The sequence below is a fragment of the Engystomops pustulosus genome, unplaced genomic scaffold, assembly GCF_040894005.1.
Source record: "Engystomops pustulosus unplaced genomic scaffold, aEngPut4.maternal MAT_SCAFFOLD_611, whole genome shotgun sequence".
Classification (NCBI taxonomy): Eukaryota; Metazoa; Chordata; class Amphibia; order Anura; family Leptodactylidae; genus Engystomops; species Engystomops pustulosus.
In genome coordinates, this window is record NW_027285490.1 from 35,001 (window position 1) to 46,597 (window position 11,597).

Consider the following 11,597-nt stretch of genomic DNA (forward strand, 5'->3'; position numbering starts at 1 on the left):
ATCAACCAGGTAGCCGAGCTCTGAGGGGTAGACTCTTGGAGTCAGGCTCCGTGAGCTAATGGGAACGCTCGTTGCTGCTGCTGCTACCGCAGCGCTTCTCCGCCGCCGGAGAAGACCTCGCAGACAACATTGGATGGAGCTTAGGGCAGGGGGGCAAGAAAGATGCTCTCGGTCCCTTCCAAGGACCCGAAAAAGCCTTCCCTTCCCCTCCCTCTCGCAGTCGCTGGCTTTCCCCACTCAGTTCAGCCAAGAAGTGGCGCTCGACTCTCACCTCCATCAGCACCTCCGAAGCTCGGACAGCTCCTGTAGGCTGCGCATAGAAGGAAAGCATTGGACGCTCAACTTCAGCACCTCGAGTGTCGGACGGCTCCACCACCACCTCTCCACACTGTTAAGCGAGAGAGACGATAGGAGCCGTCGCGACGTACCCATGCAGCGCCGCCCGCCAACGCACAGAGGAGCGGAGGGGATCGGGCGCCAGGTCCGGGGGAAGGCTGGGAGGGAAGCTACGGCGCTGCTACCCAGCTTTCAACCCTGCGGGACCGGTGCTCCGCTCCTATCGCTCCGGCGAACAGGGTCCGCTACGCTTTCAACACCAGCGCCCGGCAGAGGGCTTGGAGAAGGCTCGCGCGGATCCTCGGTTCGGATCGCCTGGCTTCGCGGGAGCGGCCTTCGGCTAGGGCCGACGACGGCCGGACCGAGCAGATTTGGACCGGGGTGCGGGGCGAGTACCTGCCTCTCTCACGAAGGGAGTGTCACCGGTAAGAAGCCTCTTCCCACGTCTGCTTGCCGACTTACGCTCGCCCCGACGAGAGGCCCAACCGAAAGAGTGGAAAGGGGCAGAGATTTCCAGGGTCGCCCCACCAGGGATGCAATACCCCAGTGCAGACAGTCGGCCCTGCCCCGAACCTACTCGGTGGTTTGAAGGTTAACCTCTTGGGGAAAAGCAGCGATTCGCCTCGCGGTGCGTGCCTCCGCGGATCTAAACCCCCTCGATCGATGTGGGGCCAGAGGACCCCTTTTCCCCGTACGAAACTGTCAGCTCACCATGGGCTCGACGTCCGTGGGTCGGGGAGTTGAGCGCTTACGCGCGGCGGGACCTTATAACCTGCAGCGGCTGAGGAGCGAAGATTTCCAGGGTGGGCCCCCGGGGATGCCATACCCCGAGCAGCCTGTCGGCCCCGCTCCTAGCACGCTGGCAAGCAATGGAGTCTTCCCCGCGGCAGCCACCGCCCTCGCCCTAGCCTCGCCGTCGGTCGATGAAGAACGTCGTTCGCCCTCCTCTGGCTCGGGATTTGGAAACGGCCTGGCCTTCGCCTACTCCGTCGGGCAACTGCCTTCCGCCAGCCCCTTCCCTCGAATCCCCTTCTTCCATTTTAGACCCGATCAGGGGATTGGTCAGCCCAGCCCTGGGGTAAGAAGAGGGGTTGGGGTCGGTTCGGCTTCGGGTGCCCCGCTCGGCCAAAGGTTCCCCTCGCTTTGGAAGCACGCGAGGTCGCGGAGGGTGTCGGGGTTATTTTTTCGGCTCCCTGGCTTCGCGGGAGCGGCCTTCGGCTAGGGCCGAGGCCGTCCGGCCCGCGCAGATTTGGACCGGGGTCCGGGGCGAGTACCTGCCTCTCTCACGAAGGGAGTGTCACCGGTAAGAAGCCTCTTCCCACGTCTGCTTGCCGACTTACGCTCGCCCCGACGAGAGGCCCAACCGAAAGAGTGGAAAGGGGCAGAGATTTCCAGGGTCGCCCCACCAGGGATGCAATACCCCAGTGCAGACTGTCGGCCCTGCCCCGAACCTACTCGGTGGTTTGAAGGTTAACCTCTTGGGGAAAAGCAGCGATTCGCCTCGCGGTGCGTGCCTCCGCGGATCTAAACCCCCTCGATCGATGTGGGGCCAGAGGACCCCTTTTCCCCGTACGAAACGGCCGGCTCACCATGGGCTCGACATCCGTGGGTCGGAGAGTTGAGCGCTTACGCGCGGCGGGACCTTATAACCTGCAGCGGCTGAGGAGCGAAGATTTCCAGGGTGGGCCCCCGGGGATGCCATACCCCGAGCAGCCAGTCGGCCCCGCTCCTAGCGCGCTGACGAGCAATGGAGTCTTCCCCGCGGCAGCCACCGCCCTCGCCTCGCCGTCGGTCGATGAAGAGCCGAGTTCGCCCTCCTCTGCTCGGGACTCGGAAACGGCCTGGCCTTCGCCTACTCCGTCGGGCAACTGCCTTCCGCCAGCCCCTTCCCTCGAATCCCCTTCTTCCATTTTAGACCCGATCAGGGGATTGGTCAGCCCAGCCCTGGGGTAGGAAGAGGGGTTGGGGTCGGTTCGGCTTCCGGTGCCCCCGCTCGGCCAAAGGTCCCCTCGCTTTGGAAGCAGAGGGTGCCGGGGTTATTTTCGGCTTGACGCCTAGTCCGGTCCCTGCCGGTTCCCGTGGAGGCCCGCGGTCAAAACCAGCTCCCCGGCTGTCGGAGCCGGAGCCCCGCAGCCCGAGCGGACGCACCGAGTCCCTCATGTAAGGGATAGCCGCCCCTACGGAACGGCCCGGACTGGGACCAGGCACCCCCAGGCGCCGAAGGGGTGGGTCGGCCGTGTTGCCGAAGCTTAGCCGGCGCTGATGACCGCAGCCCCTAACGATGCCCACAGGCGGGGGAGCCAAGGAGAGCACTAGGAAGACGTGGCGGGGTCGGACGGCTCAATTTCCAGGGTGGGACCCCGGGGGTTCAGTACCCCGGGCATCCGGTCGGTTTCGCCGGCGCGACCCCAAGCCTTCCACGGCCCCCTTCGTGGGTGCAGGGATACCGTGCAGGGTGCAGGCTTAGACGCCAATTCCCCAGAAGTTTTAGGGATAGGGTTTGTCCGGGCGCCACCGCAGCGACAACCTCGCAAGAAGCTCTCTTCCACAAAAGCACGGGCAACGTTCGTGTGCGAGTGTTGGTCTCCCATGGTCTACCGACTCCCCCGGGCGGCCCAAGCGTTACGCCCACGGCCGGGCCCTCGAGCAGGCGCACCCCTGGTGCCTCTCGTAAGGGAAGGCTACGGTCCTCAACCCCTCGTATGGCGGGGAGGGCGCATTTGAAACGCTAAAGGACGAGCCCTGTTCGGGACCTGGCGGGGATCCGCGGATTGGCGAGAGGGATGGGTCTGCCGTTGGTCAGAGGGGACGCACCCCTGGGACGCAGTTTGGCATTAGCGACCGATGGCCCATCTACGACCATGTACTCCGGGAGCGCCAAGGAGGACGCGGGTGGGCTTTGGGGGCAGACTCAATTTCCAGGGTCTGGGCGCCGGGGGTGCAATACCCTTAAGCGCTCATGTCGGTTTCGTCTGCCGCCCGCCTCTGGCCCGGCTCCTAGTGACGGGTGCTGTGAACGTGCGATCGTGCTTGCGGTTGAAGAGTTCAAAGGCTACCGCTGGGGATAACACGCCCGGGGAATTTAGAAACCCCCCCCTCCGCTACAATCTCTGCTTCTGCCGGACTCGGAGGGGAGCCGCCCCGGGGGCGACCGCTCCCTCTCCTCTTCCGCGGCGTGCCGCGCGCTTCGCCGTCAGCAGCGGAGCGAACCTTTTTCTCGGTCCGCAGCTCTTCAGGCGTAGGCGGGCAGCGCTAACAGGGTACACTGGGGACCACTCGACCGCAACCGCTCCTCCGACCGACGAGCATACCTACCGCGGATACGCCACGGTGGGTCTAAGCCTCGTCGCCGCCGCGAGGAGCAGGCGGGAGCCGTCCCTTTTCGTGCTGCGGAAATAAACCGTGGACACAGAGGTGTGTCTGCGCTCTCCGACCGGGCGGGGGGCGATTGGACTTGCCCGAGGGACACTAGGCGAGGCGCTGCCGCGGGAGCCGGAGCTCCGCGCTGGACGCTGCCGCCGCCGCCGCCGCCCCCCACCCACGGTACGGTGGAGTACGCCCGTTCCATACGCTTCGTAGCAAACCTCAGCCGAAGCAGAGAGTCCTACCGCTGTGGCAGGAGCGGGGCCGTGCGAGGACCACACTGGCACCGCGCTACACAACCTTAGGCAGAGGACCACAGCCGCTCACGGGGAGCGGGGGATTGATGCGCGACCAAGACTGAGGCTAAGGAACGCTTTACCATAAACCGGCCGGGGCCAATACCCCTGACCGAGCAAAGTGCCCTGCCCCGCCGGATCGCGCTGTGTCAGATCGATCAAAAGAGCGGAGAGCCGAGACTCTACCGCTGGGAGTTTGTGGAGAACGGCCTGGCTTGCGTCCCGTCCTCCCGCCCTCGACCTCACATGGCTAGCCTCACCCGCCGGGAGCCACCCCATTGGGGACCGTAGGGCGGAGAAGGGGTCTCCGCGTCCGGAATTTACTTGTGGAGAACGGCCTGGCTTACGTCCCGTCCTCCCGCCCTCGACCTCACATGGCTAGCCTCACCCGCCGGGCGCCACCCCATTGGGGACCGTAGGGCGGAGAAGGGGTCTCCGCGTCCGGAATTTACTTGTGGAGAACGGCCTGGCTTACGTCCCGTCCTCCCGCCCTCGACCTCACACGGCTAGCCTCACCCGCCGGGCGCCACCCCATTGGGGACCGTAGGGCGGAGAAGGGGTCTCCGCGTCCGGAATTTACTTGTGGAGAACGGCCTGGCTTACGTCCCGTCCTCCCGCCCTCGACCTCACATGGCTAGCCTCACCCGCCGGGCGCCACCCCATTGGGGACCGTAGGGCGGAGAAGGGGTCTCCGCGTACGGAATTTCTTGTGGAGAACGGCCTGGCTTACGTCCCGTCCTCCCATGGCTAGCCTCACCCGCCGGGCGCCACCCCATTGGGGACCGTAGGGCGGAGAAGGGGTCTCCGCGTCCGGAATTTCTTGTGGAGAACGGCCTGGCTTACGTCCCGTCCTCCCGCCCTCGACCTCACATGGCTAGCCTACCCCGCCGGGCGCCGCTCCATTGGGGATACGGTACGGCAAAGCGCGACGCCGCACGATGCCAACACTTTGTGCAAAAACCTGGCAGAGTCGACCAAAACCTCGCTTCTTTGACCGGTATTTTTGATGCTTTTCTCTGCCGCCGAAGGTGCACTGAGGGTCGGATCGCCCAAAATTTTTACCGGTCGTTTTGGTCTGCGGTTCTTCCGAGAGGTGCCCGCCTGACAGTTCTTTTTCAGCAGCCTCCGAAAGGCCATCCAGCGGGCAAGCCAGGGGTTGGCAGCCGCCGGCGGTGAGCCTTCCCCGGCCGGGGCAGACGGCTCCGACCGCAAAATTTTTTCGACTTTCGCCGAGGCCAAAACCCCATGCACTTTTAAAGCCTGCCCGCAGCGCCGTCTCCTGTCAGACGTCCCTTGCCGCCTGCGGTGGTCCTCGCCCGGCAGAGAGAAGCCGGAGTCGCCCCCTCTCCGGTTCTTTTTCACCATTCCGGAGCTCTGAAATCTGCCGGACACCGAGTGACCGAGGACGCTTCCAGGAGGGCGGCAGCGAGAGGCAGAGTGCCACCGGTCGGGTCGCCGGTTCTCCCACACTTTGAAAATTTTTCGCTTGTTCTGGTGGGATGGAGAGAGAGCGTGGCTTATGCGCCCTCTGCCCCGCGGTCCGCCCTGGCTGGCCTTACGCCGGTGGTTCGCCAGGCCACCGGCACCTTGTACGGCGGGGACGGCGTGGCTTATGCGCCCGTCAACCCACCTACTCGCCCCGGCTAGCCTTTTACCCGGAGGGCGCCACGCTCCGGGTACCAGTGAGCGGCACGAACCCAGTCATACCATGCCGCTCACCTCGCGCCCTCTCCGGCCTCCGCCGCGGAGACCTCCCGCTAGGACCTGCGGGGGGCGATTTCTGCCAAAATCTACAAAGTCCCCGATGGTTAAGGACGTAGACTGTTGAGCGGGACCTACACACTCTTGTAGCCGATGGGGCTCGCCATTTCCCGCAGAAAATGGACCACCTCCCGCAGAGGAACATGAAATGCCCCTTCCCGCGGGACCCGAAGGACCGCTCTGTCCGAGCAGGCCTCCAGGACCACGGCACGCAAAGCGACTCAGTCCCGCTGGCATTACGGATCTGACTTTGTGCAAAAACCAGGCAGAGTCGACCAAAACCTCCCTTCTTTGACCGGTGTTTTTGTTGCTTTTCTCTGCCGCCGAAGGTGCACTGAGGGTCGGATCGCCCAAAATTTTTACCGGTCGTTTTGGTCTGCGGTTCTTCCGAGAGGTGCCCGCCTGACAGTTCTTTTTCAGCAGCCTCCGAAAGGGCATCCAGCGGGCAAGCCAGGGGTTGGCAGCCGCCGGCGGTGAGCCTTCCCCGGCCGGGGCAGACAGCTCCGACGCAAATTTTTTTCGACTTTCGCCGAGGCCAAAACCCCATGCACTTTTAAAGCCTGCCCGCAGCGCCGTCTCCTGGCAGACGTCCCTTGCCGCCTGCGGTGGTCCTCGCCCGGCAGAGAGAAGCCGGTTTCGCCCTCTCACCGGTTCTTTTTCACCATTCCGGAGCTCTGAAATCTGCCGGACACCGAGTGACCGAGGACGCTTCCAGGAGGGCGGCAGCGAGAGGCAGAGTGCCACCGGTCGGGTCCCCGGTTCTCCCACACTTTGAAAATTTTTCGCTTGTTCTGGTGGGATGGAGAGAGAGCGTGGCTTATGCGCCCTCTGCCCCGCGGTACGCCCTTGGCTAGCCTTACGCCGGTGGTTCGCCAGGCCACCGGCACCTTGTACAGCGGGGACGGCGTGGCTTATGCGCCCTCTGCCCCGCGGTCCGCCCTGTCTAGCCTTACGCCGGTGGTTCGCCAGGCCACCGGCACCTTGTACGGCGGGGACGGCGTGGCTTATGCGCCCGTCAACCCACCTGCTCGCCCCGGCTAGCCTTTTACCCGGAGGGCGCCACGCTCCGGGTAGCAGTGAGCGGCACGAGCCCAGTCATACCATGCCGCTCACCTCGCACCTTTTCCGGCCTCCGCCGCGGAGACCTCCCGCTAGGACATGCGGGGGCGATCTTGACCAAAATCTACAAAGTCCCCGATGGTTAAGGACGTAGACTGTTGAGCGGGACCTACACACTCTTGCAGCCGAAGGGGCTCGCCATTTCCCGCAGAAAATGGACCACCTCCCGCAGAGGAACATGAAATGCCCCTTCCCGCGGGACCCGAAAGGACCGCCCTGTCCGAGCAGGCCTCCAGGACCACGGCACGCAAAAGCGACTCAGTCCCGCTGGCATTACGGATCTGACTTAGTGCAAAAACCTGGCAGAGTCGACCAAAACTCCCCTTCTCTGACCGGTATTTTTGTTGCTTTTCTCTGCCGCCGAAGGTGCACTACGGGTCGGATCGCCCAAAATTTTTACCGGTCGTTTTGGTCTGCGGTTCTTCCGAGAGGTGCCCGCCTGACAGTTCTTTTTCAGAAGCCTCCGAAAGGCCATCCAGCGGGCAAGCCATGAGTTGGCAGCCGCCGGCGGTGAGCCTTCCCCGGCCGGGGCAGACAGCTCCGACCGCATAATTTTTTCGACTTTTGCCGAGGCCAAAACCCCATGCACTTTTAAAGCCTGCCCGCAGCGCCGTCTCCTGTCAGACGTCCCCGCCGCCTGCGGTGGTCCTCGCCCGGCAGAGAGAAGCCGGAGTCGCCCTCTCTCCGGTTCTTTTTCACCATTCCGGAGGTCTGAAATCTGCCGTACTCCGAGTGACCGAGGACGCTTCCAGGAGGACGGCAGCGAGAGGCAGAGTGCCACCGGTCGGGAAGCCGGTTCTCCCACACTTTGAAAATTTTTCGCTTGTGCTGGTGGGATGGAGAGAGAGCGTGGCTTATGCGCCCTCTGCCCCGCGGTACGCCCTTGGCTAGCCTTACGCCGGTGGTTCGCCAGGCCACCGGCACCTTGTACGGCGGGGACGGCGTGGCTTATGCGCCCGTCAACCCACCTACTCGCCCCGGCTAGCCTTTTACCCGGAGGGCGCCACGCTCCGGGTAGCAGTGAGCGGCACGAGCCCAGTCATACCATGCCGCTCACCTCGCACCTTTTCCGGCCTCCGCCGCGGAGACCTCCCGCTAGGACATGCGGGGGGCGATCTTGACCAAAATCTACAAAGTCCCCGATGGTTAAGGACGTAGACTGTTGAGCGGGACCTACACACTCTTGCAGCCGAAGGGGCTCGCCATTTCCCGCAGAAAATGGACCACCTCCCGCAGAGGAACATGAAATGCCCCTTCCCGCGGGACCCGAAGGACCACTCTGTCCGAGCAGGCTTCCAGGACCACGGCACGCAAGAGCGACTCAGTCCCGCTGGCATTACGGATCTGACTTAGTGCAAAAACCTGGCAGAGTCGACCAAAACTCCCCTTCTCTGACCGGTATTTTTGTTGCTTTTCTCTGCCGCCGAAGGTGCACTACGGGTCGGATCGCCCAAAATTTTTACCGGTCGTTTTGGTCTGCGGTTCTTCCGAGAGGTGCCCGCCTGACAGTTCTTTTTCAGCAGCCTCCGAAAGGCCATCCAGCGGGCAAGCCAGGGGTTGGCAGCCGCCGGCGGTGAGCCTTCCCCGGCCGGGGCAGACAGCTCCGACCGCATAATTTTTTCGACTTTCGCCGAGGCCAAAACCCCTTGCACTTTTAAAGCCTGCCCGCAGCGCCGTCTCCTGTCAGACGTCCCCGCCGCCTGCGGTGGTCCTCGCCCGGCAGAGAGAAGCCGGAGTCGCCCTCTCTCCGGTTCTTTTTCACCATTCCGGAGCTCTTAAATCTGCCATACTCCGAGTGACCGAGGACGCTTCCAGGAGGGCGGCAGCGAGAGGCAGAGTGCAACTGGTCGGGAAGCCGGTTCTCCCACACTTTGAAAATTTTTCGCTTGTGCTGGTGGGATGGAGAGAGAGCGTGGCTTATGCGCCCTCTGCCCCGCGGTACGCCCTTGGCTAGCCTTACGCCGGTGGTTCGCCAGGCCACCGGCACCTTGTACGGCGGGGACGGCGTTGCTTATGCGCCCGTCATCCCACCTACTCGCCCCGGCTAGCCTTTTACCCGGAGGGCGCCACGCTCCGGGTAGCAGTGAGCGGCACGAGCCCAGTCATACCATGCCGCTCACCTCGCACCTTTTCCGGCCTCCGCCGCGGAGACCTCCCGCTAGGACATGCGGGGGGCGATCTTGACCAAAATCTACAAAGTCCCCGATGGTTAAGGACGTAGACTGTTGAGCGGGACCTACACACTCTTGCAGCCGAAGGGGCTCGCCATTTCCCGCAGAAAATGGACCACCTCCCGCAGAGGAACATGAAATGCCCCTTCCCGCGGGACCCGAAGGACCACTCTGTCCCGAGCAGGCTTCCAGGACCACGGCACGCAAGAGCGACTCAGTCCCGCTGGCATTACGGATCTGACTTAGTGCAAAAACCTGGCAGAGTCGACCAAAACTCCCCTTCTCTGACCGGTATTTTTGTTGCTTTTCTCTGCCGCCGAAGGTGCACTACGGGTCGGATCGCCCAAAATTTTTACCGGTCGTTTTGGTCTGCGGTTCTTCCGAGAGGTGCCCGCCTGACAGTTCTTTTTCAGCAGCCTCCGAAAGGCCATCCAGCGGGCAAGCCAGGGGTTGGCAGCCGCCGGCGGTGAGCCTTCCCCGGCCGGGGCAGACAGCTCCGACCGCATAATTTTTTCGACTTTCGCCGAGGCCAAAACCCCATGCACTTTTAAAGCCTGCCCGCAGCGCCGTCTCCTGTCAGACGTCCCCGCCGCCTGCGGTGGTCCTCGCCCGGCAGAGAGAAGCCGGAGTCGCCCTCTCTCCGGTTCTTTTTCACCATTCCGGAGCTCTTAAATCTGCCATACTCCGAGTGACCGAGGACGCTTCCAGGAGGGCGGCAGCGAGAGGCAGAGTGCAACCGGTCGGGAAGCCGGTTCTCCCACACTTTGAAAATTTTTCGCTTGTGCTGGTGGGATGGAGAGAGAGCGTGGCTTATGCGCCCTCTGCCCCGCGGTACGCCCTTGGCTAGCCTTACGCCGGTGGTTCGCCAGGCCACCGGCACCTTGTACGGCGGGGACGGCGTTGCTTATGCGCCCGTCATCCCACCTACTCGCCCCGGCTAGCCTTTTACCCGGAGGGCGCCACGCTCCGGGTAGCAGTGAGCGGCACGAGCCCAGTCATACCATGCCGCTCACCTCGCACCTTTTCCGGCCTCCGCCGCGGAGACCTCACGCTCTGTTCTGCGGAGAGCGATTTTGGGCAAAATCTACAAAGTCCCCGATGGTTAAGGACGTAGACTGTTCAGCGGGACCTACACACTCTTGTAGCCGAAGGGGCTCGCCATTTCCCGCAGAAAATGGATCACCTCCCGCAGAGGAACATGAAATGCCCCTTCCCGCGGGACCCGCAGGACCGCTCTGTCCGAGCAGGCCTCCAGGACCACGGCACGCAAAAGCGACTCAGTCCCGCTGGCATTACGGATCTGACTTAGTGCAAAAACCTGGCAGAGTCGACCAAAACTCCCCCTTCTCTGACCGGTATTTTTGTTGCTTTTCTCTGCCGCCGAAGGTGCACTACGGGTCGGATCGCCCAAAATTTTTACCGGTCGTTTTGGTCTGCGGTTCTTCCGAGAGGTGCCCGCCTGACAGTTCTTTTTCAGAAGCCTCCGAAAGGGCATCCAGCGGGCAAGCCAGGGGTTGGCAGCCGCCGGCGGTGAGCCTTCCCCGGCCGGGGCAGACAGCTCCGACCGCATAATTTTTTCGACTTTTGCCGAGGCCAAAACCCCATGCACTTTAAAGCCTGCCCGCAGCGCCGTCTCCTGTCAGACGTCCCCGCCGCCTGCGGTGGTCCTCGCCCGGCAGAGAGAAGCCGGAGTCGCCCTCTCTCCGGTTCTTTTTCACCATTCCGGAGCTCTTAAATCTGCCGTACTCCGAGTGACCGAGGACGCTTCCAGGAGGGCGGCAGCGAGAGGCAGAGTGCCACCGGTCGGGAAGCCGGTTCTCCCACACTTTGAAAATATTTCGCTTGTGCTGGTGGGATGGAGAGAGAGCGTGGCTTATGCGCCCTCTGCCCCGCGGTCCGCCCTGGCTAGCCTTACGCCGGTGGTTCGCCAGGCCACCGGCACCTTGTACGGCGGGGACGGCGTTGCTTATGCGCCCGTCATCCCACCTACTCGCCCCGGCTAGCCTTTTACCCGGAGGGCGCCACGCTCCGGGTAGCAGTGAGCGGCACGAGCCCAGTCATACCATGCCGCTCACCTCGCACCTTTTCCGGCCTCCGCCGCGGAGACCTCACGCTCTGTTCTGCGGAGAGCGATTTTGGGCAAAATCTACAAAGTCCCCGATGGTTAAGGACGTAGACTGTTGAGCGGGACCTACACACTCTTGTAGCCGAAGGGGCTCGCCATTTCCCGCAGAAAATGGATCACCTCCCGCAGAGGAACATGAAATGCCCCTTCCCGCGGGACCCGAAGGACCGCTCTGTCCGAGCAGGCCTCCAGGACCACGGCACGCAAAAGCGACTCAGTCCGCTGGCATTACGGATCTGACTTAGTGCAAAAACCTGGCAGAGTCGACCAAAACTCCCCTTCTCTGACCGGTATTTTTGCTGCTTTTCTCTGCCGCCGAAGGTGCACTACGTGTCGGATCGCCCAAAATTTTTACCGGTCGTTTTGGTCTGCGGTTCTTCCGAGAGGTGCCCGCCTGACAGTTCTTTTTCAGCAGCCTCCGAAAGG

General features: G+C 63.2%; 1 non-coding gene across 1 annotated transcript in view; it reads right to left on the reverse strand.

Annotated features, from left to right (window-relative positions):
* Nucleotides 1-12, reverse strand: part of LOC140111842 (18S ribosomal RNA) — a 1,883-nt gene extending 1,871 nt beyond the window's left edge. The window contains exon 1 of the ribosomal RNA XR_011852313.1: nt 1-12. This exon is cut by the window's left edge and continues 1,871 nt beyond it. This is a non-coding gene — a ribosomal RNA (18S ribosomal RNA).
* Nucleotides 13-11,597: the final 11,585 nt, after the last annotated feature.